At 45.4% G+C, this 12,963-nt stretch overlaps 1 pseudogene; it reads left to right on the forward strand.

Moving 5' to 3' along the window:
- The first annotated feature begins 11,837 nt into the window (after positions 1-11,837).
- Positions 11,838-12,758, forward strand: LOC125362479 (annotated as a pseudogene).
- Positions 12,759-12,963: the final 205 nt, after the last annotated feature.

Raw genomic sequence — 12,963 nt, forward strand, 5'->3', positions numbered from 1 at the left:
GAATAAAAGTGAAGCACAGAATGCGACACCCCCACCCCTCCGCTCTGCTTGCTAGGTCTTGGGGAAGTATGTGGGCAGCTGTCTAGCAGAAGGCGCTCCGCGGCTCTCCCAAACCCAGGGGCTAGGCTGCCGGGAGAGGCCTGGGACGCCTGGTGGGCAGGCAGGCCCCATGCGCGTGTGGGTATGCGATGGGGCAGGGGTGGTGGCACGGACTTAGAAAGGGAAGCTGCATATGTCCTTAGGGAGGACTCCAGAGGCTGGAGTGGGTTGGAGGTGGAGGAGTTTCCGAGTGGACTGGTGGGGTAGTGGGTTCCAGCAAGCCCGGCTGCCAGTGTCTGATGGCCGCCTGTGGGAGAGCCGTCCATGTGTCAAGGAAAGGGTAAAGATGGTGTCCAGCTAGCTTAGGGGATTTGGGCCATCGATCTCTCCTCCCAATAGCAAAGTCCCCTTCCCCTCCAGTGTGGAGGGGTTGGCACTTGGTGCCCATTCTCCACGGCCACATTGTGACCACCAACGAGACTCTGGCAAACCGTCCCCACTGTGTGTGTGTGCGTGCGTGTGTGTGTGTGTGTGTGTGCGTGCGTGCGTGCGTGCGTGCGTGCTTTGTCAAGCTGGGGGCTCTGGGTGGGGTGGAGGTCAGCCTCACAGTCGGTGGCTGTTGGGTTTTCACGGGAGTGGAGAAGCCTGCCTTTCTTTTGAAACGATGGATCGCATCACCTGTTGAGCTTCAACAAGGGGAGGGTTTGCTCTGAAGTCCCAGGTCCCGAGTTTTCAGACTACTGTGTAACAGTCTTGTGTAACATGGGGTGCGCTTTCTTTTCCCCGGGGGCACATAGGAATAGGCTGTGTTGACATGGACTCGAAACTGTAATTTTCTTGTAACTATTTTGGAATGATGCATATTTCTAATGTTTGTTATACTTGTACAGAGCATTGCTGTTGTTGCTTTTTTTTTTTTAAGGAAAAAAATGGCCTGAAAAAATTTTTTAAACTTACAAATACCAAATATTAAAAAAAATGTCAACACATGCTACCTTGTTTTCTTTCTTTCCTCCCCATTCCCCTTCAAAAGCAGCCTCGCCGGATCGGCCTGTGTAAAAACACACTTCCCTTTGGGTTTTCCACAGTGTTCTGGGGCAATCCTTCTACATACCAGCGACTGGATGGTACACACAGACAGACAGACAGACAGACAGACACCTCTACTTTAAAATTCTGGAGGCTAAAGGCAGATGTGAAGATGTCACCAGGCCTCTTCCCTTGCCTGAATTTCTCCCTGTTTATTCCCATGGTCTTCTGTGTGTGTGTGTGTGGGGGGGGGGGTGGTTGTGTGTGTGCGTGCATGCACATGTATACACATGTGCGTGGCTGGGTTGAATCTTATCTTTTAAGGACTCCACTCACTAGATTAGGGGCCTTCCACACAGCACCTCCTTTCACTTAGCTCTTTTTAATGACCTCATTTCCAAATCTTGTCACCCTCTGAGACACTGGAGGCAAGGACTCCAGTGGAGTTTCGGGGGACACAGCCTATTACACATCTGGCTGTGGTGGAGGGGAGACTTGGAAGACCTGGCTGGGTGTGTGGGGTGTGGGTGGACAGGTGCTGACTTGGTACAGGCATGTTGTGCACACTTTTGGGCAAGTCCTGGGGTTCCCGGGAGGATTTTGTTTGATACCCATCTGGGTAGTTCTTACATTTCATCTTTGTGCCCTGAAGCAAACTATGCCTCAAAGTCCTCCTCCTCCTGCCTCAGTTTCCCAAGTGCTGGGATTATAGGCATGCACCACTATGCCCAACTAAAATGATCTTAACGGACAGAATCTGCAAGTGTCTGAAAGATAAAGCAGGAAGTTTTCTTGCACCTTGTTTTCCTAACAGTATTGAAGGTTTTGGTTATGATTAGCTGTTTTGGGCTGCTTAAAGCAGACAACCCTTGGCCCGTGGAGGAGGCCATGTTCAGGCTCTTTCTTGGCCGTGCCAGGCCTGCACTCAGCGACACTGCTGTTTGGTGGAGGCAGGGGAATGCACAGAACATTCAGACTCTCTGAAGTGTTGCTTTTTCAAAAGCAGGAGGAACTAGTTGGGCTTCCACAACTCACTTCGGGGCTGAATGTTGGAAGGTCTTTGTGGGAACACATGAAATTCTGGGCTCTACGTGAAATCCTGCAGGCGGGTGAGCAAGATCTGACTTGAAAGTTGAGCTGCACAAAGGGGTGGTGCCGATCAAGATGCATTGTATTTATAAACCAATTTGCTGAAAGACCACCCTTTTGCAAACCACTACTTAAAGATAATAAAAATACAATTTAAAATGTTGAGCTGCAGCATCCTGTTGGCAGCAGTTTTGGATGTTGCCGCTAGGTGGAGCAGGCGGACTGCATGGCTGGGAATGCAATTGAGCTGCAAGAGGGCAATGGAAGAAAATAGGAAAAGGAATCAATCAGATGTAGATTATAGGAGCCCCTAAGCCAACAGCTGGCCAAGGAAGTGTCCTTGCTGGCAGCTGGTAGTTTTACCTTTTGTGAGTTATTTGGTATGTTCATGCTAAAAGAAAATAGGAAAATCAAAAAGGGGGAAAATGTTATGTTGCCAGCAGCCAGTGAATAATATGCAACCTCAGGCATCCTGCCACCTGCCCTCACGAATGCGCAGACCTCTCCCTCCCCCTCACTGTAGCTGAACCATCAGTGTTGGGCAGGACAGCTGCCGTGGTGGCAGCTCCATTCTGAGATTAGGTCATGTGACTCTACAGCATCCCCCCCCCCCCCCCCCCCCTTGGTTTCTCAACCTCTTCACTTCTCAGATCTCTGTCTGGGGAAGCCTGATGACAGGTCCCTGGGCAAGCTCGACAGGGGATGTAATGCCCAGCTATAACCACAAGAGGGAGCATGAGAGCAGCGTCTCACTGCCCCCCCCCCCCCCACCCCCAGGCCTTCAGCCCTGCCTTCTAGGCCTTCAGGGGGCTGCAGCTCAGAGCTGGAATCACTCCACCAAGACCCTCGATTCACATACTTTGTCTGCCTGCCATGGTAAATGTTTGCTGTTTCCTGTGTTTGTGTTTTGGAATAATTTGTCCCACAGCAAGTAATAGCTACAGACAGACAATACGAGTGTTGACATTGCGATTTAAATAGTTCCAGAAGCTTCCAGTGCTCACATTCATTTGCATTCTCTCTTTCTTGACATGTGCACACATACATACCATGTACGCACACATTACTCATATATAAGTGTAGATATATAAATAGTATTTATGATGTAATAGTCATGGCATTTATATATGCACATAGCAATTTATATATGAATGTAGTCATTTAGATATGTTATATAGTAACAATATATAGTTATATGGTGATTACAGAGGGGTTACAGTTATGTAAAGTCAAGGAATGAGATGAGTACATTTCTTTTTGGACAATGTCACCTCTTCCCTCACTCCCAGTTTTTCCCTCCCGTCCCCACCCATACATTTTTTTTTTTTTTTTGGTGCTAGTCCTGGGGCTTGAACTCAGAGCTTGGGCACTATGCCTGAGTCTTCTTTGCTTAAGGTTAGTGTTCAGCCCCTTGAGAACTAGCTCCACTTTTGGCTTTTTGGTAGTTAATTGGAGGTAAGAATCTCGTGGACTTTCCTGCGCAAGCTAGCTTTAAACTATGATCCTCATACTTCAGCCTCCTGTGTAGCTCAGATTACAGGCATGAGTCAGCCGGTGCCCAGCTTAACATGCATCTTTGAGTAAAGTTTCCATCAAAGCATGATACATATAGGAAAAATGAATTGGTTATTGACGGATAGTTTGAAGTGTTTCCAAACAATGAGTTTCCTCATGAAACTAGCATTCAAACTGAGAATAGATATGAGCAGCACTCTACACCCCCCCCCCCCCCAGCTTCTAGGCAAACCACAGCACAGCTAGCTACTCACCACCCTGGCTATCAACATCCTAAAGCACATTCACGATCAGTCTTTTACAAAGCTACATCTCAAACTGGATTCCCTCTTCACAATTTTACCAGCTTCAGAATATGCCTCAGTATAAATAGACGCCCTCCCTCACTCATTTCCTCTTCAATGGCTGTCATCAGAAGACTTCTGATTTTTCTCTGCTACAAATAAGGCCTAGGACAGAAGCCGGATGCCTCAGGCAGTTGTGGTGGATTTCTTTTTTAAAAAATGTACACAGTCATAAAAGGGGTTTCAGTTCACTAAGTCAGTTTATGTGCACGGTGCCTCGTGATCACCTCCCCGCCTCCTGTCTCCCAGCCCTTCATTTTTACGTGTGTACATTGAATATTATCAACTATGATCTCCCACCATTCCCCTCTTCTTAGTAAATTCTTCTACACATAAATTTAGTAAGTAAAAATTAAGGCTGGAATGAAGTCCTACTGAATGTTTCCTCTAGCTAGGAATTTGCATTCTTAACCAGAGTTACATGAGATAATTATGATTAGTAGCTATGACTATTACAATAATAAACACATCCCTCATTATTATTTATTTTTATTATTAATGTGTGTGACTTTAACAGATTGAAAGCAAAGAGAATCTTGGAGAACTTCACATGGAGTTTCTTTTTTTGTTTTGTTGGTCATGGGGCTTGAACTTGGGACCTGGGTGCTGTTCCTGAGCTCTTCTGCTCAGGGGTAGTGCCCCACCACTTTGAGCCACAGCGTCACTTCCTTGGAGCCCCACTCTTCCACTCAGACCTAAAGGATTTTGTCCTTTGTACCTCCAGCTGCGGGCCTGGTGTGAGGGCAGGGACCATGGATGTGTCCTGGAGGACCTGACCCAGTGGTATTGTCAGCAAGGGCCAGCTGAGGACTTCTTATTCCCTGACACGAGTCTGGTTAATTGGAGGTAACAGTCTCCCAGACTCTCCTGCCTGGGCTGGCTTTGAACCGCAGTCCTCAGAACTCAACCTCCTCAGTAGCTAGGATTACAGGGGTGAGCCACTGGTGACCAGCCAGAAACAGCTTTCTCTTCAGTCCCCATCTGAATTCTTTTCAAGGTAGGCTAGCTTTGAACTTGATATCTTTTCACCTCAGCCTTCTGCATAGCTGGGATTATAGATACATGCCACCATGCCCAGTTCCACCTGACTTTTTATTCCTGGAGTCTCAACTCCCTTGCTTTTGGATCCTTCAAGAGGCTGGGAGGCTGGGGCTCTCATCAGAGGCCATGGCAAGGCCCTGTGGCACTCTAGTCTTGTCCTGTCCGAATGTCTTTCTGTTCCATTTTTTCCCCCAGGGCCTCTTAACCTCCCCCCACAGGTATAGTGAAGCTGTGCAGCTGGAGTCTGAGCTTCACTCGGGATGAGTGTTATGGTTTGAATGGAAAATGGGTTCATGCATGGAGGGGCTTGGTGGCCAGTGTGTGGGCTTCGGGGAAATGAATGGCTCAGGAGGGCTCTGAGAAATGACTTGATCCCTCCATGAATTTCCGGTGGCATGGCATCATGGGGAGGTGGTTCTAAAGTAAGGGGTGGGCCTCGCTGGTGGGGGCTGGTCCGTGGGAACACGCTCTGCAAAGGTATGTTCTACCCCTCTTCCCTTCCTGCTCCGAGGGCTGCTTCCGCTTCCTGCTTCCACGAGGAGAATCGCGCTGTCCAGAATGGTGTCTACCCAGGTTCCTCCCCGTTCCAGACCCACAGCTGCGGGACGGAGACCTCTGAAATCAAGAACCCAAGGACATCTTTTGTCTTTGTCAGTTGATACTTTGTTAGGTACTTGTCACAGTGATTAAAAAAAAAAAAAGGCTAGCACAATGAGTAAAGAGTTTTTGGAACTTAGCGATTGCAGGCAGCCTCCCATGAAACTTGCCTTTGTGGGTTCCCTTTCTCCAAGAGAGCTTCATCAGTCTACTGTCCCAGCCAAAGCTAAACCCAGACATTTTATAAACAGTGTCCGAGCTTTGAATGAAATATTACAAATGATTGAATTGATGGGAGGAAAGCAGAGGTAGGGCAAAACCGGGTTGGTTTGGTTCCCCATAAGCACAGTAGCCCATCTCTTTCAATCCTCACGACATCCCCATATCATTCAAACAAACTGTGATGATTAGTATCTAGTCACTGCTAGTTTGTATGTGTCAATGGATAGCCAAGGGGTCGGGCTTTCCTGGGCTCTTTGCCCTGGACGGTGTGCTGGTTAGCTACAGAGATTTAACTTCCTGCCAACATTCCTTCCAGCGGAGGGTAAGTGAGCAGGGGGAGATGGAGCACTGAGGCTGGAATGTGTAGACAAGAGGGAAAGGCTCTAGAGAAGGGTTAGGATGAAGCATTGTGCTTATTTTTTTTTGTGTGTGTGCTAGTACTGGGGTTTGAACTCAGGGCTTGGGAGCCATCTGTGAGCTTTTGTTTGCTCAAGGCTAGCGCTCTTCCACTGGAGCCACAGCTCCACTTCTGGCTTTTGATTTTTATTTTTTGTAGTTTATTGGAGATAAGAATTTTGCAGACTTTCCTGCCTGGCTGGCTTTGAACTGTGACCCACAATTTGGAATGAACATGGGGTCAGGCCTGGCATGAGAGATAGTGGACCTTTTGCTAACAAATCAGGCAAGAACTTGGAAGTCTTGATCCAACTTTAGTTAGGTACATAAAAGATGTGATTTTGAATTTGCGTTTTACAGATAATGAATAGCTGAGAGTTGGAGCAAATTAACTGCTCTTACTACAAACAAACTGTAGATGTCAATGGCTTAATGATAGTTTACTATGCTGGCAGCTGTTCAAGAGCCTGGGCTGGTAGAGGCTTTACAACCTTTAACTGCCCCCTCTGGAGATCGCCAAGGATGATGTCACTATGTAGCTGGCATACAAGGAAGGGAAAGTGGAAGATAGTTTATGAAAGCTTCACATGCTAGGTTTGGAGGTGCAGATTGCTCTTATCTACATTCTACCTGTCATGGAAGAGCATTGGCCCAACCTGAAAGAAGAAGGAACAATAGATGTTGGAGGGTGCTAGCTTTCTGTGCTGCATCAACCAGGCCATTGCTTAGTACAGTCTCCTGGCAGACTCCATAATTCTATCTGGAAAGTAGGAGAGGGGAAGGAAACCACCTCTGTTTTCCTGTGTTAGTGTGGTGACCTTGTCTTAAATGGGCCGTTAGGGACCCAACATAAACACGGGTAAGGACGACCCGTTCCATATTTAGAGAAGGAGGCTTGCGTGCTAAGTCCTGGCCCTTCCATGACACACACATTTCCTGAGCCTGTGTTCTCCTGGTCTCTAATTGTGATCTTAATGACATAGCTGGAGCTCCTGGGAATCTCATGAAGGTTCGAGAAGTTCTCAGCCAGCCCTGAAGAACCCCCAATGGATAATGTTAATTTGCTTCTTTGCAAACTTTTACTAACTCTTTGCCTCCACTCCTTAGGGTGCAATTAGTCGCCCAAACTTGTCACTGTGCCATGAAGTCTAGGCATGGGCCCAGAAGGCGGAGGACTGAGTGAACATTGAACTCAAAGGATGGAGATCTAATTGGTCCCTTGTCTCCCCTTGATGATCAGTGTACCAGCAGAGAATATTTCCTACTAAACACAGAGGCCAGCATCTGAGTTGGGGAGAGATGGTAGAAGCAAATGTTTTCATCAATGAAACTTTCCTCCCATTCTCACATCTAAATACACTTGCTTTTTTGCTTCTTTTAAACTTGCTTTCCTTCATATGTATATATTTATTCTGTATACTTTAACAATATATTTAGAGCACTTTCACTGTCAAGAATGCATAGCTGCATCCTTTCTTTTAACTATTCCATTGTCTTTTTATTTTTCCATGTCCCAAATTATGTACTGTGTGCCCCCGAGTGTATCCATGCAATCTTGTGTATATATCAATTTTAAGATGAAGCAAATTCTTAATTATTTCATTATGATCCATGTAAGACCCTTCTGTGAGTTTATCTTGATTCTTTTCTCTCCTGCTCTTCTGGTTAAGCGGTGTTCCATTGTGTGTGGGTGGAAATTTTGGGGATACATTACAGCCTGTGCCTGACATGATAAGCAATGATATGGTGCTTTTCTCTGTGGACATCTACCTTTGCTCATTTGCAGTATTGCTTTAGGACAGGTATCTGGAGAGAAAATTGCTGTGTTATTGGTATGCACACATTACATTTTGTAGAAGGAGGATGCACTGCCCTGTCATCCAACTCAACTAGCAAGTTCAATAAGTTAGGTTTGGCCCTGCTAGTAGATGCTCTGGAAAACTTCAAGGTTTAGCCAGCATCTGGTTCTGGGCAGTGTTAGGTTGGTGGGTGCCCTACATGATCCCTTAAGGGCAGTGGCGAAGGTTGGGCATGAACGGGCATTTCCACCATGGAAGAGGAAGGACATAGAGTGAGTTTATGGGAGCTTTCTAGGGTGCGGCTTGAAAGGGGTTCACCTCCCTGTTGGAGACAAAGTGTTCACAGGCACTCCTAACCCCATGAGTGCCCAGGAATGTGGTCCAGCCATGTGCCTAGAGAAGGGAGAAAGGCCAGGGCCCTTACCATGTCAACAAGAGATGTTGTCAATGCTTTCTATGTTGGCCAAACTGATAGTGAAAATAGTGTGCTTGAACACTTCTGTCACCGCAGGCTCTGGGGCATCACAATGGCGGGGCACAGTGGTGCACACCTGTCATCTAAATGACTGAATTAAGCACAGATAGGAGGACCACAGCGTAGAGTAGTCCAGGCAGGGAGCAATATCTTATCCCCAAATAATCAGTGCAGGGAACTGGAACAGACCATGTTAGCTGAGGGAAGTCAAGCTCAGAGAGACAAACAGCACACGCTCTCTGTGATATGTGGAAATTAGATGTCGAATGCCCTGGGAAATGACTCATAACACAGGATTCTAGATGCACACACACAGTGAGACCAAAAGAGGGTGCTCCCACGAGAGAATCACAAAGGCCCAATGCCTACGTGCTCTTCATAGTTATATAAAATAATATACAGACTGCAATGAACTCTGAGAAATGGAAACAAAGGACTTTTTAGTTTTTGATGATTCTATATATGGTGTATTCACACACATACACACATCTTTTGGGAGGCTGGGGGGAAGGCACAGAACTTGGGAGAAAAAGGGTGAAAAAGTGCAGCAATGGCGATCACTGGATGCTGATGAAAGTGAACTATACAACTCATGGGTAGAGACAGGAGGGAGGGACTGGGAGAGAGTGAGGGAAAGAACGGAAGACATTGGGTGAAAGGAAATGTACTCATTACCTGACTCATGTCATTGAAATCCCTCTGAACATCTGTAATAACAATAGAGTAAATAGAAAACCAATCAACACACAAAGGCTCAAGTGGTAGAACACCTGTCTAGAAAGTGCAAGGTTGTGTTCAAACCCCTGTACCAAAAAAGAAGTATTAAATGATTTTTTAAAAAGGAACTAACCAGATGGTAACACTTGGTCACATGAAAAAATTATCAGTAGAAGTGATTATATACAAAAATCATAAGAGTATGAATAGGCATTTTTCCCTCTTTTTTCTATTAACTCGTTTAAAAGAAAAGCATAGAACTAGTTGTTGTTGTTATTATTGCCAGTCCTAGGGCTAGAACTCAATATCTGGGCACTGTCTCTAAACTTCTTTTGCTCAAGGCTAGCAGTCTACCACTTGAGTGGTACTTTAAAAATTTCTGTCTGTGTACGTCATCTTGACAATAAAATAAAATTAAAAAACCATATTTGTATGTTGGATTATGCTCATTTCACTGGATATTCTTTTTTTTTCAGTATTGTTAATTATGTATAAACTGTATGTCTTTTGTTTTGGTCATTTCCACTTTTTTTTGTTGTCATTTCTACTTTCTTTCTGATTTTTTTTCTTTAAAATTTTTCCAAGAATGGGATAGCTCCAGCTTTTCTTGTCTCATGTACATACCATGGGAGGGAACAAAAAAGGGGAGAAGAAGAAAAAAATGAAGAAGCAAATTACTGGCAGTGTCTGAGCCTTTTGAAACTTTTTCAAACCCCACAAACCAACCTTTGCTCACATTTCATGGTCCACATCTGCACCCTCTGAGCAGGCTTAGCTGCAAGGGAGTCTGGGAAGGCTGCTACTTTTTTCTGGGTAAGGATTAGATACAGTAATGGCTGCATCTCCCCAGAGGAGTAAGAATTCTTATCAGATGCTTCCTTGTTTCACAAAAGAAATATTAAATATTCTTTTTATGCTACTGGTTAATTTTTGTTTTCCAGTCCTGGGGCTTGGACTCAGCGCCTGAGCACTGTCCTTGGCTTCTTTTTGCTCAAAGTTAGCACTCTACCACTTGAGGCATTGCACTACTCCTAGCTTTTTCTGTTTATGTGCTGCTGAGGAATTGAACCCAGGGCTTCATGCGCGCTAGGCAAGCACTTTACCACTAAGGCACATTCCCAGCCCCCTACTGGTTAATTTTTTTTTTTTTTGTAGAGCACACCAATTTTTTTTTAGTGATTTTTTAAATGAGTATTTATTTATTTATTTATTTATTTATTTATTTATTTATTTATTTATTTATTTTGCCAGTCCTGGGGCTTGGACTCAGGGCCTGAGCACTGTCCCTGGCTTCTTTTTGCTCAAGGCTAGCACTCTGCCACTTGAGCTACAGTGCCCCTTTTGGCCATTTTCTGTATATGTGGTGCTGGGGATTTGAACCCAGGGCTTCATGTATACAAGGCAAGCACTCTTGCCACTAGGCCATATCCCCAGCCCTAGTGATTAATTTTTAATGTGACTTAAAGGCTTACATCTCAAACTGTTATAGTACAATTATATAGTTAAGAAGTTCTAATGAACACTCACAGATAAATATTTCAACCCAGGTAATTTATTTTTCTCATTTAACAATATGGAATGCCTATAATTACCCACTAGCAGGAGAGAAAACAGACTGAAATCTAAAATCTGTTATCTAAATACTGCAAAGTTACTAAAAGGTGGAAACAGGATCTGAAATTATTTTCTCTTGATGCAGTCTTCCCATTATGCTGTTCCCCCCCTCTCAAACTGAACATCTAGCCTTGTCCTGTTGTTTATGCCTTGTAGAACTGCAAACTATTCTGCAAACCCTTTCTTCTCTCAGAGCATATTTGCTGGATATTTAGAATTTCTCAACAGGATCAATTGAAACACATTTTGGATCTTCCCCCAGCTCAGTTTTTGGCCATGGTTTTCACTGGAGAGAGGAAACTTCAAGGGGAATTTGGGCTCCTGTGGGACACATGGCCCCATTTATTTTAAATGGTTCAAGCATCTCCGTATTGGACAACAATCCTTGCTGTTCTTGTGGGAGGCCTTTCTATACTAAAAAGCCAGAACAACAATAATAACAAAACCTTAATTGGTTACTGTTTCCTGTAGTTATTTTAGCTTGGCCAAGGAGCTGATTTCCAAGATCCTTCCCTTCGTGATTTATCTGCATCACCATAAGCTATTCACCTTATAAAGGATCGCAAGATCCAGGTATTTTTACTGTGTGGAAGGAAGCAAGATTTAACTTATTCCCTGGCAATAAAAGTCTCAAAATTCAAGCCAGTGGTACCTGATCCTAGTGTGGTAAAAATCACACTGATTGGTGTCTGGGCTTCTTGATAAGCTTCAGAAATAAGCTGTGTGAGTTTGAGAAGTCGAATGAACTCTCAAGTCTTTAGGTGCATCCTCTGTGAGCCAAAGAGGTCAGGTAAGGGGCTATGCGTTCCTTTCTATGCTAACATCTCTTGGATTTCAGCTGGTGCTCTAGCTGAGCAGGAATGCTTTAGCTGTCCAGGTGCTGCCTTTGAGGCAGATGTGGGGGCCCAACCCTGATTCGCTTCTGTGTGGTGAGCAGAGAAGAACCTCCATGTTGAACTCATGGAATCCAGAGCTACTGTAAACAACGTCACAGAGTTCATTTTCACTGGCCTCTTCCAGGATCCAGAGGTGCAGAGGGTGTGCTTTGTGTTCTTCCTCTGTGTGTACTTGGCCACGGTGGTGGGCAATGGGCTCATTGTCCTGACGGTCAGCTTCAGCAAGCATCTCTCCTCCCCGATGTACTTCTTCCTCAGCTCCCTGTCCATGGTGGAGATCTGCTACTCCTCTTCTGTTGTCCCTAAATTTATCAGTGACTTCCTTGCCAAGATCAAAACCATCTCGATGAAGGGCTGTCTGGCTCAGATATTCTTCTTCCACTTCTTCGCTGTGGCAGAGATTCTGTTGCTTGTGGTGATGGCCTATGACCGCTATGTGGCCATCTGCAAACCTCTCCACTACATGAACATCATGAGTCGTCATGTGTGCCACACATGACTGGCTGGTTCCTGGCTGGGAGGCTTTCTCCACTCTATCATTCAGGTACTGATCACCATTCCACTGCCCTTCTGTGGTCCCAACGTGATCGACCACTACTTCTGTGACCTTCATCCTTTGTTCAAGCTGGCTTGCACCAACACCTTTGTGGAGGGAGGTGTTGTAATGGCTAACAGTGGGTTAATCTCTATCATCTCCCTCCTCATCCTGGTGTCCTCCTATGTGGTCATCCTGGTCAACCTGAGGAAGCATTCTGCAGAGGGGAGGCGCAAGGCCCTCTCCACCTGTGCCTCGCATATCACAGTGGTCATCTTGTTCTTTGTGCCTGCTACCTTCATCTACATGAGGCCCGCCTCCACCTTCACTGGGGACAAACTGGTGGCCGTGTTCTACACGGTTATCACTCCCATGCTGAACCCCATCATCTACACACTCAGAAATGCAGAGGTGATAAATGCTATTGGGAAGTTCTGGTGCCAAAAATGATGTCAAAGGAGATCTGATGATTGTGTGTTCTTTGCCCTTTTGTGGGATTTGCAGCAATGATAGGAACAAATGTAAGGACTTGAACACACTATGGCTGTGGTTGTTCTTAGTGTAAGCATTCTTTGGCATTGTGGTATATGCTTCCAAGGTCCAGGGTTGGTATACTTGGTTTTATGCAATTTGATTAGCCAAGGATGCCCCCAAT

Source organism: Perognathus longimembris, chromosome 13, assembly GCF_023159225.1.
Source record: "Perognathus longimembris pacificus isolate PPM17 chromosome 13, ASM2315922v1, whole genome shotgun sequence".
Lineage (NCBI taxonomy): Eukaryota > Metazoa > Chordata > Mammalia > Rodentia > Heteromyidae > Perognathus > Perognathus longimembris.